Consider the following 14,506-nt stretch of genomic DNA (forward strand, 5'->3'; position numbering starts at 1 on the left):
CAAAACTACTGATTGCTATTTTTTTTTTCACCTGAATCAAACGTGTTCAAAACTACTGATTGCTATTTTTTTTTCACCTGAAGCAAACGTGTACAAAACTACTGATTGCTATTTTTTTTTTCACCTGAATCAAACGTGTTCAAAACTACTGCTTTCACCCCGACGTGTGAGCTACCCGTCTCGTGTGTGTGTGTGTACCTGAGGCCCCGCACAGCTAATAGCCTCGACTGGGTGTCATTATCGCTTCATTGTTCTGCCGCCTTTCCGGGAGACAACACGCCGCACTTGGCTGTACCCATTATACACGAGGACGTACAATGAGACGTTTTGCATACAAGTCTGTCATAGTAATGCCCCCTCCTCAGCACACCACATTTTCTTGTTGAGTACAGGAATAGCGTAGTGATTTGTTCGCTGAAAGAAAAAGTAAAATAAAACCCCTTCCTCAGAGGATCACGTGGCTCGATATGATAAGGATAACATTCCGTGATACATAGATAAATATGATAAATCGCATTTAGTCACATATGATAATTATTCTTTTCTTGTGATTGGGGAGGCATTATTTTCCGCATATAACATTCATCTGCTCTTTTAATAGAGGCAGCGTGTTGTGCTTTTTTTTTCCATGGGTGTTCTGGCCTCGGTTTGTCAGCCTAACCGTAAAAAGACGTTATGTGGGCTTCGTGGAGATGGTTGAGAATTCCAAGTTTATGAACAAGATTGCACGACACTTCAATAACAATGTTGAAATAGCATTGCGGTCCTGGTATTCAAGATTGCTATTAGCTGGATTCTTATTGTCTGTATACGATAAGACCATTGTCATGCAGCAGTGTCGAGGAACAAGTCAGTTATGCTGCGCTGTGTGATACAGACACACTGCGCAGTTGTTGGGGCATGGACATCAGCAGAAGACACTCCTGGCACTTTTCCAGCACCATGCCAAATCTGGGGGTCGTTGAGAACACCGTCCGTGGGGCGCTGCTGAAGCAGGCTTGCCTTGTTGATTAAAGTCTTGTCTCATCTGAGGACAAGAGCGGCTCAAGAGACCCTGACATCCATATCGATGACTGTCTTGAATTGTAAGTTTTTTTTCCAGATTTCGATATCCACTCGTTTAAAGTTTGTGAAAGACATTCGTTTATTGGGAACCGAAAAAAAAAAAGAAGCACGGCCTAGTGTTGTCGTCAGGGTGAGTAAGGGTCATGCGTCAGGCTCACTGTTGTCCAGGGCGGGCGGGGGGCGGCTGGAGCGCAGGGGCAGGGATTCTCGACAGGCTGGCCAGGGAGTGGTTCAAGGTCACCCTTGCGGCTGCACCACCTGCACCCTGCAGCAGGGAGGAGTGGCCAGAGTTAAGGGTAAGGATAATACTCTGTTTTGCATATCCTTCATCCAAATAAACAAAACCTTGGCTTTCATATGCCACATTGGGATTGCACGTGCGTGCCACCACCACCACCACCGCCATCCACGTGGGGAGGGGGGGGTAGTGCCTGTCACCGTCTGTCACCCCTCGCTGAGGCAAGGGCACTGCGTCATATTTTATTGTTCCTCAGTTTCCCCCCCCCCCTCTCTCTCTCTCTCTCTCTCTCTCTCTCTCTCTCTCTCTCTCTCTCTCTCTCTCTCTCTCTCTCTCTCTCTCTCTCTCTCTCTCTCCTGAGAGAATAATACGAGAAAAAGTTGTCAATATTATTTATTTTTCCGTCAAGGAAGCTGTGCATTGAATAGAGGAATCTTTCAGGCCCTATTGTCCAACACTGTCTCCATTATGATGAACCAGAAGAAAATTTGGCTTGCCTCTGAACTTGGTTGTCTCACCGCTTAAACAACCTTCACGTTTCTTCAGAGCACCTCATGCCTTGTTTTAAGACTCCAAATCTTGGAGGGGGTCACGTTTTTTGACCACGCAGTCACTTGGGTCGCTGTTATGCGAAAGCTTAACCCTCAAACCGTGCAACAAAGTGGAATGTAATAGGATCTGTGAAGCGAATGCGCTGAACGGCGGAGGTAAAGGTAGAGAGTCGTTGGTGTTTACAAGGAAGTTGCGGGTGTGACGGCTTCGCTCAGGAATCCACTTAGCGAAGACCCTTAAGGAGGAGCACATACAGGTGAGGGAGCCGAGCGTGGGGCGTGGGAGGCGGCCACTGGGGGGAGAGAGGGGGAGGAAGCGAGGAGCGAGGGTGCAGGAGCAGAGTCCCCCGCTGTGTCCAAAGCCGAGCTGATTGATTAGATATGGGTCAAGTGGTGATCTGGAGACAACACGCGATTACATTTTGATTGGTCTGCCCTCTGGTGATGTTTTTGACATTTTTTTAAGGAACAGTGATACGTACGGTTGTCGTCGCAATGTATACCACACTAAACAAACATTTTTTAGAGTCTTTCGTCAAAGCCATTCAGTCTCGTGTGTGTGTGTGTGTGTGTGTGTGTGTGTGTGTGTGTGTGTGTGTGTGTGTGTGTGTGTGTGTGTGTTTACTAATTCGTACTTCTACATGACTGATTTAAGGTCATAATATATTTGATCAAACTCGTGTGTGTCTGTGTGTGTGTGTGTGTGTGTGTGTGTGTGTGTGTGTGTGTGTGTGTGTTGTAGGCGGAGGGAGGAAGGGAGGGTGTGGGGGAGAAGGAGGGGATTAAGGGATAGGAAGTGTTAAAATGGGTAGCTTGCTTAGGATTACGGGATGCGATAACGAAGTGAACTGCTCCACCATCTGCTCCAAGCCCAAGATCACCAGCCGGGTGACACAAGAGCCTGAGGGAAGTTGAAGGACACCCTGGCTTCATTTCGTAACTCTTGAACTGTGAGAAAGGAGTATACGTGTCCACTGCTATCTCCGGAATTTCCTTGTGTAGGGGATTTAAAAGTTTATGGCTAGAGACCTTTGATAGCTGTGGATTAGGTTGTCCATTGTGAAGAGGGTGTTGGATCATAGCCAGGAACTGATGGCTTATAAGCGTGTTTACGAAATAGGTTACAGGTGATAGGGTTGTACGAAGGCGAGTGAGGGGGTAGTTAAGAGACAGGGTTAGTGAAATGCCTGGGTTGTTAGTGGGTAAGATAGTTAGTTGGTTGATTGGTTAGTGGGTCATCTGGTTAGTTAATTGGTTGGTTAGTAAGTCAGATGTTTAACTATTTGGTTGGGTATTGCACATTCAATTTTCTGCAGTTAGTTGGTTAGTTAGAATGTCAATAAGTTAGATAAGATAAAGGTTAGTCATTTAGATAAGGTCATTAGATGGTTGGTTAGTGGGTCATCTGGTTAGTTAATTGGTTGGTTAGTAAGTCAGATGGTTAACTTTGATTGGGTAGTTACTCATTCTTTTTTTTTCAGTCAGCTAGTTAGTGGTTAGTTAGAAGGTCAATAAGTTAGATAAGATAAAGCTTAGTCATTTAGATAAGGTCATTAGATGGTTGGTTAACGAGTTAATTGGTTGGTTAGTAAGTCAGATGGTTAACTTTGATTGGGTAGTTACTCATTCTTTTTTTTTTTCAGTTAGCTAGTTAGTTGGTTAGTTAGAATGTCAATAAGTTAGATAAGATAAAGCTTAGTCATTTAGATAAGGTCATTAGATGGTTGGTTAACGAGTCAAGTGATTAGTTAGGTAGTTTATAGATTGGTTAATAAGACAGCCGGTTAGTAGTTTGGCTGTTATTTATTCATTCATATCTCCAGTTGATTAGTTAAAAATGTCACTTAGGTAAGATAAAAGTTACTCAATTAGATAAGGTTGTTAGTCTCGAGGTCAAATAGATTTCTGAAGTGGTTAGACGTTAGATGAAGGAGACGGAACTGGCAGAACAATGGCGTGGCGGCGGGAGACTAACGAAGGAAACCTATAGCGACAATGTGACAGGTAGTTTCATTGTAAGTTCAACAAAAGACAGCGGCCTCAGTTAAGGACCAATTTAACCCGGTAGCTGCGGGGATCATGTATCTTAAAGGCCCCTCTCAGCGAATTAATGAGAAAAAATCATCACTCACGCAAATCATTTCATAATATATAGTACCAACGCATTTGTGATCAGTTTACGCTTCATCTATTTTGGGGGTTTATATCATGGTAAAAATTTGGCCCATAGCTGGTACACGGTAAAGCCACAAATTTGGTCCGTCGCTGCTACCGGGTTAAGGGAAAGTTAGCCAGCACTACCACCAATAACAACACCACCAACAGCCTTCACTACCACAACCACCACGACTATCATCACTAGACTTTCATCTGCAGCCAACATCAATTTCTTTTGCCGCCACATTCACCGTCACCGCCACCACCACCAACAACACCAACAGCCTTCACTACCACAACCACCACGAATATCATCATTAGACTTTCATCTGCAGCCAACATCAATTTCTTTTGCCGCCACATTCACCACCACCACCACCATCAGCAACCTTCACTACCACACTCACCACCACCACCATCGCCATACTCTCATCAGCTTGTATACACTTCCACCACAATCACCAACATCAACCTCCTTAATTCACCTCCACTATACCACTACATCCACCACTGTATTACCACTTCCACCATTGCCATCACATCCACCAACTCCACCACCAAGTAAACAACAACAACAACAATATATCACTACGGGTTCATGGGCGGAGACTCGTATATATATTCCTTTGTAAATGTGTCTGTGTGTGTGTGTGTGTGTGTGTGTGTGTGTGTGTGTGTGTGTGTGTGTGTGTGTTTAGGGGAGGAGGTTATTATATGACCTAAAAAAAGGAAAAAAATCTTAAAACGAAAATTCTAACTTCCACCTTCTGAAATTCCAATCTTCCACTCCCTCCTCATCTCTCTTCCACCTCCTCGTCGCTCCTACCATGCACCTTCCACATGTCGCTGTTTGTTTATCTTTTGGAGGAGAGAGTTTCCCTTCATTTAGTTTCTCTTTTTTGTTTTTGTTTTTTCCTCTTTCCATTTCCTTCACAATTCATACTTTGGTGAAACTGCCGAGATCTGGAAAACGTGACCTCGTAGATTTTCGTAATGTTTTGATTAAGGTTTCATTTGCACAGTGCGACTTGATCAGGTTTCGTGATTGCAAGATACTAGCGATGGTGGCGATGCTGTGTCTATATCAATTTCGTCCTCGGATTCAAATTGATGGAAATAGGTAAAAGCAAATGGGAGTTTTTAGTTTTAAGGTTTTTATATAGTTTTATCAGTGTTCGTCGTTATTAATATAGTGTTGTTGTCATTGTTGGTTTATTAGTACGGGTGGTTTTATTACTAGTACTATGAACAAGTTAATGATAAAATGTAACTGATCAAATGTTTTCAGTAGTTGTGTGTGTGTGTCTCTGTGTCTGTGTCTGTGTGTTTGTGTGTGTGTGTGTGTGTGTGTGTGTGTGTGTGTGTGTGTGTGTGTGTGTCTGTGTGTGTGTGTGTGTGTGTGTGTGTGTGTGTGTGTGTGTGTGTGTGTGTTCAGCTTAACATCATGCAGGAAGAAAGGTGTGGCCAGTCAGGTTCCTCAATGCTGATGTCATCTGTGGGATTATTCCTTCCTGAGGCGGACAGGTGAGGCGATGAGCTTGCCTGTCGCCGAAGCGTACCTGGAAACTTCTTTTATTTCTGTGGCTTCTCGTGTGTCTTTTTAAGGGGGCGCGGGAACGTTGGTCAGCGTCTGCGGTTTCAGAGAGCAGTGTCCTCCTCCTCCTGCTGTCTCATCTTCCTCCTCCTCCTCCTCCTCCTCCTCTTCTTCCGCCTCTTCCTCTTCTTACTCCTCCTTATCATCATTATCATTAACGTTTTTCTCAGCGTTTTTATGACGAAACATTTTACATACCATACTTCCCTAAAAAACGAGACCTCTCCTCCCGAAATTGACCCCTCTTTCGGCCACCTCTTTGGATTATTTTTAGGATCAGCGAGTAGCGGGCTTTTTTTTTTATTATTGTTTCCCTTTTTTGTGCCCATAAGCTGTCTCCTTTGTTGTAAAAAAAATAAAATGAGTGTATGACGGACGGACTGCCAGGTGGACTGTTTGTACTTCATAGTGTCGGCGGTAAAGCTCCGTGAAGGGAAAGGGATGTGCAAGCGAGGCGGTCATTCAGGTTTATATATTGATTCATTCATCGCTTAGTTTATGTCGTCTTGGGTAAAACAAAAAAGACATGACCAGGTGTGTGTGTGGAGGTGGGGGGGAAGGGGGTAGTTAGATAGGTAGTTACTCCAAGGATCAAGGCCCTCCCCTAGTTATCACTGGAGGAGGTCTGTGAGTGTGTCAGAGGAGAGGCTTGCGGGGTTGGGCGGGGCGGGGAGGGTTGGAACTAGACGAGGTGGAGTTGCTGGTGTTACCGGTGTTGTTGCTGCCTGTGATACCGGTGACGTCATCGGTATTGATACGATAACGAGACCTCTCACGTCACCCCCGAATAGCGAGTGTTGCCTGCCGGAAGCCTGGGTGCAGTATAGCATGCGTGGGGCGGGGGAGGTAATGGAAAGGGAGGGGACAGCTGCATCGGAGTGTCGTGGGCAAAGGGGAGGAGGGGAGAGGCTGGTCATGGAATCGGTATGGGGGCACTACATCGAGAGGGAGGCCGGAGAGGGCAGGGGGAAGGTGGAGGGAGAAAAGCCCAGAATGGAGAAGGTGGGAGGCAGCTGCGTCGGAGGGGTGGGAGGCGGGGGCGCGGGGAGCAAGGTGAAGGACACGTCGGGGAAGCCACAGCCCAATAACACCGAAGAAAGGACTGGGAATGCAGGGCGGGGCTGCTTTTTGCCGGCCACCTGTGTCGCGCCATTCATAGAAGTTGCACTGCACTGCCTCCCACGCCCTATAGGGGACGAAGAGCGCGCATCAGTTATTTCTAAAGGCCAAAGAGGGGGTCAGTCGGGTTCTAATGAGTGTTTCTTTAGGTTCACGGTACAGAGGAAGGGTCAAACTACCACCAGGGTCATGAAACTACGTACTGGAAATGCCCACAAATCCTACGAAAGCCTTGTCAAATATGTGTTCTTGGGCGGCGAAATTATAATACGACCCTCAGTGTCTCTCTATTTGCCTGTACATCCCTTTGTGTTCGAGGACAGGCTTTGCTATGCGTATCACCTGCCTCACAGGGCGCCCGGGCTGGTTCGTACCGGCAGCGTGCGGGAGGTGAATGACAATCCTTAATACCTCCATGACTTCGAGGGTGTCAGAAGGCAACCTGCTCCCAGTGCAAGGTATCCACTTCAAGCGTCACTGTAGCACTCGTTTATCAGGCATGAGGGACAAGCTGTTTGGTGAGGTTGTGTTACTCTTTGGCAGTGTTGAGTTACCAATAGTGGCGTTAGTTTACTTTGGTTGATATTATAAGACACTCGCTTCACACATCACCTATTTCTAAGGGTCAAAGATGGGGTCAGTCGGGTTCTAATGAGTGTTTCTTCAGGTTCAACAATTTGGTTTCAATATAGGGCAAGTAAGGCAGATACTGTTCCTTCCATCATCAGTAGAAGCTTTACCACCCCACGAAACTAACAACAGCTTTTAATGTAGTAATTGGGTGACTCACATCTTGCCGGTCTGAGCGTTGCAATCAGGCATGGTGGGGATGTTGCAGGGTCACGAGGAGTCAAGGGCAGGCCGCCAGATTGCACGCTGATGACCCAACACGCTTCCGTTGCCACACTGATTGCGCTAGTTTGCGTAATTTGTCTGAACATTAAAACGACACACTAGATAATGAACCCTTAGCTCGCATGCACCTGACTTTAAAAATATAAATAGCTCGGTCTTACATAATTTGACGAGGCATTTAAAACCTGCTGAGCGCTAATCTCTTCACTTGCTTGTTCGTTGTCATGTATGTAATTGTGGTGAGTCATGGGAACAGAGAGAGAGAGAGAGAGAGAGAGAGAGAGCGGTTATCAGTCATTACCCAACATAAACAGATGAGTGTACTGTCGTTTTTAACTGTGGGCTCATAATCTGCCCACATATGACTAAACACGGCATTGTCCAGGCCAGTCACAGAGTCAACCACCACTAGGGTCTCTTTACACACGGCTATCACCCTCCCCCATTGTGTGTGTGTGTGTGTGTGTGTGTGTGTGTGTGTATTTACCTAGTTTTAGTTCTACAGGGCCTGGGCTTACGCTCGTGTGGTCACGTCTCCATATCTGTTTTTTGTCCCGTTTTTCCTTAAAGTGTGTGTGTGTGTGTGTGGGGTGTGGTGGGGGTGGGGGGCTTGTTTTTTAAGGTGGAAGGGGGAAAGTTAGATGAGAAACGTGCCCACTCAGGATGTTGACGTGTGCCGTAGATAACAGGAGAAGGTTATCATTGTTGTTTCTCTCCATTCCTTTCCTCTCTACCTGTCTGTCTGTTTACCTGCGTTTCAGTCTTTAAACCTGTCCCTTTGCATGCGTGTGTGTGAACATAAGAACGTAAGGAGTCTGCAAGAGGCCGGTGTGTGTCTCTACCTGTCACTTTGTTTGTCTGTCTATCTATCTGTGTCTTTGTGTGTGTACGTGATAAGGTACCGGAAGGATTAAGGGAGAGGCGTGTTGTGGTGTCGTCATGTTGGTGGTGAGTCGGTAGAGTGACGCAAATAGGAAAGGACACCATAATTACTGTTTTTTTGTTACCGGAGCAGTGTGTGTGAGAGAGAGAGAGAGAGAGAGAGAGAGAGAGAGAGAGAGAGAGAGAGAGAGAGAGAGAGAGAGAGAGAGAGAGAGAGACACACACACACACACACACACACACACACACACACACACACACACACACACACACACACACACACACACACACACACATCAGCCAGACACACAATGGCCTTCCTCAACGATGGAGTGTCACCTAGAAATCTAAATACCGAAAAATCGTAGTAAGTTACCGTCGAGACATGCCGCTGGAATGTGTCTGCGTGTGTGTGTGTGTGTGTGTGTGTGTGGGTGAGTGGATGGGGGTGGGGGGAGTGTACCTGCGCCGCGGTGTCTGCTGCTGAAGTGAACCAGACCGCGAATGTAAAAAATGTTGAAAAATGCGACTTGTGAAAACTGTGCACAATTGAGACAAATTTATGAAAGTTAAGTAAATCTAAGTGGATAGTTTTTTGTGTGTCATACCCGGAAATTGCAGCGAACAAAATGCACTGGTGGTAATGTGTGTATATTATATTGAAACCATTGGCTGTGTGCATTGGCGTCTGCTCAAGGGTGTAACGCTGGATGGAAATCAAACAATAAAAGTCACACGGAAGGTAGAAATAGTTGAGATGTAACCTGTTTTTTATATTATTATTATTATTATTATTATTATTATTATTATTATTATTATTATTATTATTATTTTTGCATTGGCGTCTGCTCAAGGGTGTAACGCTGTGTGTAAATAAGATTAAAAAAAGTCACACAGAAGTTAGAAATATTTGAGATGTAACCTGTTTTTTTTTATATTATTATTATTATTATTATTATTATTATTATTATTATTATTATTATTATTATTATTTTTTTTTGCATTGGCGTCTGCTCAAGGGTGTAACGCTGTGTGTAAATAAGATTAAAAAAAGTCACACAGAAGTTATAAATATTTGAGATGTAGCTCGTTTTTTATTATTATTATTTTTTTTTACAGCAAAGGAAACTTCAAGAGAGAAAAAAAACCCTCTAAACACTACTGCTATTATAAACATCCATTCCAAGTTTTACAATTCATATGTTTGCCTTATACACGCCTATTTTACTAGTATAATTAACTCAAAGTCTATATCCTTATCTATATGTTATGCGCAATCTTCATTTATTTATTTTTGTTCGATTGTTTATCAGCTACATTGTTATGCACTCAAGTTATTTCGGCACCACAACTGCATTCGTTTCGCCATTCTTATCTCAGTCAGTAAATCCTGTGACGCCAGCGGGACTTGAAGGGTGCAGTCATTAAGAGGCAGGTGGGCTGTTATCGGACTCCCATTGTCATGTATCGCCAACCAAGGAAGTATTAACCCCATGTCCCGCAAGCCTGGAACATTAAGATGGGTATTCTCAGACGCTCTCAGACCGTAACTTGCCACCGAGAACCGAACCGGTGAGACAGGCTGGACGCGGACTCGTTTTTATAATAACACCCACCAACAACCAGCTACGCCATCAGATGAAAGAAAATACGTATCACCATATACCAAGGTGTTAACCCGGTAGCAACGACGGGCCAAATTGTGGCTTTACCGTGTAGCAACGACGGGCCAAATTTGTGGCTTTACCGTGTAGCAACGACGGGCCAAATTTGTGGCTTTACCGTGTAGCAACGACGGACCAAATTTGTGGCTTTACCGTGTAGCAACGACGGACCAAATTTGTGGCTTTACCGTGTAGCAACGACGGGCCAAATTTGTGGCTTTACCGTGTAGCAGCGACGGACCAAATTTGTGGCTTTACCGTGTAGCAACGACGGACCAAATTTGTGGCTTTACCGTGTAGCAGCGACGGACCAAATTTGTGGCTTTACCGTGTAGCAACGACGGACCAAATTTGTGGCTTTACCGTGTAGCAACGACGGACCAAATTTGTGGCTTTACCGTGTAGCAACGACGGACCAAATTTGTGGCTTTACCGTGTAGCAGCGACGGACCAAATTTGTGGCTTTACCGTGTAGCAGCGACAGGCCAAATTTGTGGCTTTACCGTGTAGCAGTGACGGGCCAAATTTGTGCCATGATATAAACCCCCCAAAATAGAAGATACATAAAATGATCACAAATGCTACATATATTATGAAATGGTTTGTGTGAGTGATGATTTTTTTCTCATTTTTCTCGCTTGGAGGGACCATTAAGAAACATGATCCCCGCTGCTACCAGGTTAAGGGCGTCACAAGAGCAGCAAAAAGTCCGTCCAAAGATACCGTGCGGGGGATGACGATGACCGGATTTGTTTTGTGGGGCGAGACACGGGCGGGGATTGCTGTTGGCGGCGGCGGCGGGCGAGTGTTTGCACGTCTATGTATACGCGATAAGGCCGGTATTCATGATAAGGGCACAGGATACTCGTTATTGTGGCCAGAAAAAAAGTGTGTACCTATGAACGGTGTGTGTGTGTGTGTGTGTGTGTGTGTGTGTGTGTGTGTGTGTGTGTGTGTGTATTTATTTGCCTAGTTGTAGTTTACTAGTTTTACATGGCCTGGGCTTACGCTCGTGTGGTCCCGTCTCCGTATCTGTATTTGTCCTACTTTTCCTTAAAACTTTGCACACTCTTCGCCGATACTACATCCTCACTTAGTCTGTGTGTGTGTGTGTGTGTGTGTGTGTGTGTGTGTGCTTTTTTGTATGGTTTCAGACCCAGAGAAATGTGCCAAAAATAATGATAAGATCCGTGACATACTAGTTCTTGCAAAAAAAGACACAAAAAGAAACTGGAATATATATTGATCAAGCTTAATTTGAGAGGCGTCTTAAGGCTCTCTTCTTGAAAACTACGATCGGTATTATAAGATACTTTCACTGCTCACATCAAGTATTTCTAAAGGTCAGAGAGGGGATCATTCGGGTTCTATGGAGTGTTTCTTTAGGTTCGTGGTACAGAAAAAGGGTCAGACTACCACTAGGGTCATAAAACTACTCCCGGAAATGCCCACAACTCCTACGAAAGCCTTGTCAAATTTGTGAACTTGGGCGACGAAATGTTTAGTAATACGTAATAGTAATAGTCCTGGGAATCGGAAATACACACAAAAAAAAGCTGCTTCAGAGTTTACCAGCGAAAACGACGAAAACAAAATGAAGTACTGCTTGGTCGACTCTTGCATTAGGAAGTCGGACAGCATAGGAGCGAGCCTGTCGAAAGGGCACCGCTGATACTGTGGCGTGCCTGAGAGACGGACATTAAGCACTGCGTTATCGCCGCCGCTGCGTCTTGTCAGTCCCTGAAAGCTGGAGGCCAACCCGGAGATAACCACCTCGGCGCCTTCCTCCACCCACCTGTCCTTTCTGGGGATGGTCCGGAGAGAGATAGCGATAGTTAGAGATATAGGTAGATAGAGATGCATGGGGGAGGTATCTAGGTTTAAAGAACGAGAAAGGGGGGAGGTAAAAACTCTCATACTTGCTACAGAGGGGAAAAAAAAAAGAACATCGTGAGACTTAAACGGATAACGATACTTTGCACACACAAGAAAACCATCTATGTATGTGTGTGTGTGTGTGTGGGTGGGTGTGTGGGTGGGTGTGGGTGTTATGCATGCACCCACGCAAGCACGCACGCACACACCCGCATCTCCTCGGCTGTCTCAGTAACCCCGTTGATGCGTGTGCACTGTGACCGGAGGAAGAAGTGGCGGAGAGATAGCGCTGGAGATAAGACAAATGAATGGGGGTCGCCGGAGAGAGGACATTGAGGGGACATGTGAAGGTGTGATTGGAGAGGCACGTGAAGGGGTGTAAGGCAGGCGTTGACTCACTAGCACGGAGGGAACTTGTTATGAGTGCGAGAGTTGGGTCGAGTGTAAGGGTGTATGAAGGGGACATGTGAAGGTGTGATGGGGAGGCATGTGAAGGGGTGTAAGGCAGGTGTTCCCTCACTAGCACGGAGGGAACTTGTTATGAATGCGAGGGTTGGGTCGAGTGTAAGGGTGCAGGGGAGTACCGGAAGTATGCGAGTGTGTGTGTTGAAGGGTGAGTGTTTAGGGTAAGCTATAGGGAGGGATGTGGAGAACTAGGGTGAGGTGAGGCCTGTATATGACGGAGATGGGATATTGGGTTCATGGTGAAGCCAGTATAAGAGTGTTAACAGTAATCCTCAAGTGTACATACCATTTTTATTTCAAGTATTTAATCTCCTGACTCAGTTGCAGATTATACCACTCACTCTCTGACATGTATTTGTGAAGGTGTGGCAACCCTTTGAATACCCTCGTGACCCACACCTTAAAGAACCTTAGTATATTGGATTATTCTTCAAGTTTTAATCTCATGACGCAGTTGCAGGTTACATCACTCGCTCTCTGGTATTTATCTCTATTTGTGAGGATGTGGCGATCCTTTGAATACTCTCGTGACGTGTACCTTGGAGAACCTGCTTGTATTGGACACTGGTCTCCGCGTATTGGCACTCCTTACCGGCTGGAGTCTTGAGGGGTGAGGGTTTGGGGGTGAGTGGAGGGGTGGGATGCTGAGGACTTGGGTGGGGCGACGGGGTGAGGCTGGCAACAAACTGCGTCTTAACTCTCGCATGGCAGGCAAGGTTGAGAGAGGAATGGAAGTGATGCCGGCGGAATTTTAATCTTCTGCCTGTCCTTGCTGTACCCGCTTGTTGCTTGTCTCAGTGTAATAAGGCTTTGTTATTATTATGTATTATTTACACTGACGGAAAACAAATACACTTTTATGGCACTGGTTTCTTGATTATCTCTTGCAACTTAGTGTTTTTGAATTTTTGTTACTTTCATTTACCTGTTGACTCGAAGCAATATTTTTTTTTACAACGAAGGAGACGGCTCAAGGGTAACAAAAAGTGTAGAAAAAAGCCCGCTACTCACCGCTTCCACAACAGACAAAAGTTAAGAGTGGCCAAAAGAGAGGTCAATTTCGGGTGGAGAGGTGTCTTGATACAGTCTTCTTGAAGGAGGTCAAGTCACAGGCAGGAGGAAATGCAGACTTGTAGTGAACGCGTCTCTTTCTGCTATGCTTTTTTTCCCTTTACCTGTCCTTGAAGTCGGTTGACCCGTATACACTAGAGAACATATAATTAGAGCTTGAACTGTAGGGTACTAAGAATGGTCGTATACCTGACGTTTCGGCCTTCTTGCCATCCCTCTCTTAAGCGATGTTTCTAGTGCCATCCCGCCGCAGCTGTGCCTCTGGGAAGGGACGTTCAACATGGATGCGTCTCGTCTAAGAACGTCAGCTGCTGTGTAAAAAGTTTTAATGAATGAAACTCAACAGCCAAAGCCGACCACGTTACAAATAAAGCCTAATCGGGAGAGCATCGGGGAGTGTTTTCGCCAGTCAGGGCCTGGCGGCAGGAGGGCGGCCTTGGTTGCACTGGTAGCTAGGAAAAAACTCTGTCACAACTTGGCTGGTTACACATCTGAGGTGAGAGCCTGGGCCGAGAGAAGGTTAGCCCTAAATAGTTAGAATTTCTATGACACCGATGGCCTTCAACTCTGATCTAGTGTGTCTGTGGGTATGAAGAAAGAGCGGGCGACCAATCGTGCAAAAACATTGGCGACCAGAGTGTGACAAAGCTGAAAGTCACTGGGTTAGGTTAAGTGCACATGCCGCGCCGAGCAAGGCAGGAACACGCCCAAGGACTGGCAATAGAAGGGTGGATGGGTGTGTTCAAGCAGTCTGGATTCCTTGGTCAATCAGTGCCTACAGCATCGACTCCACTCGTCTTGCATTCTTTATTCCCCTGCCTAGCGTTCTCGAGCGATCGGTTCTATTGAGCAAGGAAATCAGAATCGCATGAATATCTTTGAGACATCACAGCAAATAAAGTTACACCATACACCAGACACCAAGTACAAGACCGAATACTACATACATTTTTTTTTTTACTATCGGGTC

At 45.6% G+C, this 14,506-nt stretch overlaps 1 protein-coding gene across 4 annotated transcripts in view; it reads left to right on the plus strand.

Moving 5' to 3' along the window:
- LOC127009193 (epidermal growth factor receptor kinase substrate 8-like) overlaps window positions 1–14,506 on the plus strand; it is a 121,524-nt gene that overhangs the window by 19,405 nt on the left and 87,613 nt on the right. The window lies entirely within an intron of this gene.

The sequence above is a fragment of the Eriocheir sinensis genome, chromosome 40 (assembly GCF_024679095.1).
Source record: "Eriocheir sinensis breed Jianghai 21 chromosome 40, ASM2467909v1, whole genome shotgun sequence".
Lineage (NCBI taxonomy): Eukaryota > Metazoa > Arthropoda > Malacostraca > Decapoda > Varunidae > Eriocheir > Eriocheir sinensis.